We start from the raw sequence: 3,472 nt of genomic DNA on the forward strand, positions 1-3,472 counted from the left end.
TGCATTCAGTTAAGTTATCTACGTTTTTATGTGAGTGCCCACCATGATATCCACACTTCACTATATGGGTATGGGCCCTGTCTAATGAGTATTCATCACAAAAAGCTGAAAGTGTATCTTATTTGCCTCATCTGCTCTGTTCGCTAAACCAGTGGTTCCCAACCATCCCGAGGGGTACATTGCGGGGGGTACATGAAAACATTTCATAATTTGTTTCCAAGTTCAATAAACTGTGGCACAGTCGCGCCAAAATCAGAACAGCCCGTGTAAGGCTCAAGTCAAATGGCTGATGAAAAGAAAAACCACTACACAGTCACTACGCACAAGGATCCGCTTAGGCACAGAAGCATAGTATCATTTGATTTCACATGAATCAATATTCGGTAATATCAGTTTATTCAAGATAACTGGTGCCCATCACTATGTGCAACCCTGTATGTAATAATTATTGATGGCTGCTCAGTTATTGTGACCAATCTCTCAGTGTTTACATTGTCAAATTCACTCAAACAAAAATCCTAGAATTTTTTTTAAAACATGTCCACGGGCAACCCGGTGCCAGCGGGCACCATGTTGGTGACAACAGCTCTATAAGGTTTCAACTAAGTCTGGACCTTGACTTGGTCACTAAAACACATAATTATTTCACCTGATTAAGTTTTTTATTGTTTTGACAGTGTATTTATTTTTATTGTCGCTATGTTGATGAGTGATAAAGGTTGCATAGTCAAATTGATGGACATAAAGTTTTATTTTGTTGCATGCCAGATTATTCATCAATGAAGATTGAGACAGTCGTGGAACAATCCCTGCAAAACATGACATTAATTCCACTGAATATCACAGATGAGTTTGTATAGTTGTGATCATCAGCACAGGGCCTTTTTTTTTTTTAAAAAAGCATCAGCCTTTGACTTAGGAAAATGTTATCTAAGGCCTAGTACACACGTAAAGATACTCAGGCTGTTTTTATTTTATTTTTTCATGATTTTGTCCCTTTACGAACAAGGACGCCATTTTATGTTTTACAAGATTATGCTGTAAAATTGTCTTTTGGTCTAAGGTTTGTTAAGAGTGAATTTGTCCCACTATTATGGTACTATGGCAAAATACAAATTAACAAGGTCATAAACAAACTAAAAGCGACGAAAACACGATGGCAACAAGGCATGGCATGGCATGGACAACATGGGATGACTAGACAGCAACAATGACTCAACAAGAAGTGAAAGAAAGCAGGGTAACTAAATACACATGGTAACGAGATAACAGACACCTGGGCAAGATACAAGAGGCTTGGGGAGCTGATTGGTCAACACACTGGGAAGGGAAGACACACTCAGGTGGACGTGGTTACACATAACGAGACAAGAGAAGAGACAAGGAATACATGACAAAGAACCAAAAACACCAAAAGAAAACAAAATCCCACCCCCACAGAACCAAAACATGAAAACATGACAATTCATGTCTTTTGTCTGGGTAGTTTTTTAATACAGTGGTACCTCTACTTACGAAATTAATTGGTTCTGGAAGAAAGTTCTTAAGTAGAACACTTTGTAAGTAGAGACGCATTTTCCATGTAAATGCCCTAATCCGTTCCAAGCCTCCCAAAATTCAGACATAAATGTTTTATAAAGCATAAAAATGTATCAAAACATGTAACAAATACATGTTACAATTAGATTATTGCACAATAAATGAGAGTTGTGCATAATGTAAAAAAAACAAAGAATCAAGTAAAGAATAAAAATGATGGTCATTTACCTTTTTAACTGCTGTCCTCATCGTTTTTTGCCCTCTTTGGTTCATGTTCCTCTCTCTCAGAAGTGTTTTTTTTTTGCCTGGTGTTTTGTAAAGAACTGATCCATGGATGTTTTTTATTTTTATTTTTTTTAAACAATCCTTCGGAAATGTCCAAGGCAAACATCATCTTTAGTGAGCAAACGCCCGACTGGTGAACACCTTTTCTGGGCGATTCTTTTAAACAAATTCTGAAACTTCATGGAAACTTCCGGTATGGCGAGGCATCTTTTTCCAAAAAAAAAAGAAAAAAAGAAGGCCCGTCTCATCGCAATTAAAAACTTACTGTGCCTTCATCAATCACCAATTGTTTGAATTTTTGCACAAATTCGTTGGCCGTTAGTTCATACATTTACGAAAAATCGGAACACTTCATGGGCCGCGGGATGAATGATGAGGACGCTGTATAGACACCGATCTAGTATACGCTCATAGATACCTATGGTAGAGGTTCCTCTTAGCCCAGGGGTGGCAAACTGCGGTCCTCGAGGGCCGGTGTCCTGCAGGTTTTGTAGATTTCCCTACTCGAAGTGCAGCTGATTCCAATTAACAGGCTCGTTATCAGGTTTCTGCAGAGCTTGCTGATGAGCTGATCATGAATCAGCTGTGTTGAAGAAGGGAAATATCCAAAACCAGCAGGACTGCGGCCCTCGAGGACCGGATCTCGCCACCCCTGTCTTAGCCAATGGGATGCCAGAAACATGCACAAACACCGCTCTAGTATACGCTCATACCTATGGTAGGTTCCTCTTAGCCAATGGGATGCCAGAACGATGCACAAACACCGATCTAGTATTTACGCTCGTAGGTACCTATGGTAGGAAATAGCCATAGCCGAAAGTATTTTGCGTTCGGTAATGTATTTTTACCTTCGTATCTAGAAATTTCTTTCGTAATAAGAGGCAATATTTTCCCGTTGAGGCGTTTCGTAACTCGAAAATTTCATATGAAGAGACGTTCGTAAGTAGAGGTTCCACTGTATATGTTCTTGTCTCGTCCTGGATAACCATGTCCACCTGTGTGTCATCCCTGCCCCGTGTGGAATGGCCAGCAGCACTCGTGGCAGACATGGAAGCGGCGTCTGCCAGCCCACCTTTTCAAACCAGCAAGGATTTTTTATATTTTTGTCTTATTAAACCACCAACTTTTGAGCACATCTGCCTCCTTGCACTTGGTTCCTCTAGGTTGCCTCAGATTGTGAGAGCACTTGGCATGCCTCAATGTAAAAGCTAGAAAGCCTCTCGCTTTGGTGCCACAATTTGATGCAGACCGGTGTTAGCTTAATCTGTGTGCTCATAGTAAGGTGTACGTATGAGAATGCTAGTGCGTCATGAAGCACAAGTACATTGCAGGTGAAGACATTTGTATAACTCGTCGCAGGAATGCGCACACATTAAAAGCGGTGGGACGTTACAAACTTTGTTTTCAATTAAAGAAATGGTCAACAGCGCTCACGGCAGCCACATAGCAGATATGCAAGCTGCCTCTGCCAGCCCGCTTCTGAGCACTAGCAAGGATTTTTGCTTCTAGATTTTCTGTATGTAAATTGTCACATTGTTAATCTGTTCTGTAATTTACTACACTGCATTTAATTTTTTTTTGCAGCCGAGGCGTTGAGGGGTTCCGGTTTGGTGGCCTCAGCATTGCATCTCTGCTCTTTGCAGATGAT

The sequence above is a fragment of the Festucalex cinctus genome, chromosome 6 (genome assembly GCF_051991245.1).
Source record: "Festucalex cinctus isolate MCC-2025b chromosome 6, RoL_Fcin_1.0, whole genome shotgun sequence".
Classification (NCBI taxonomy): domain Eukaryota; kingdom Metazoa; phylum Chordata; class Actinopteri; order Syngnathiformes; family Syngnathidae; genus Festucalex; species Festucalex cinctus.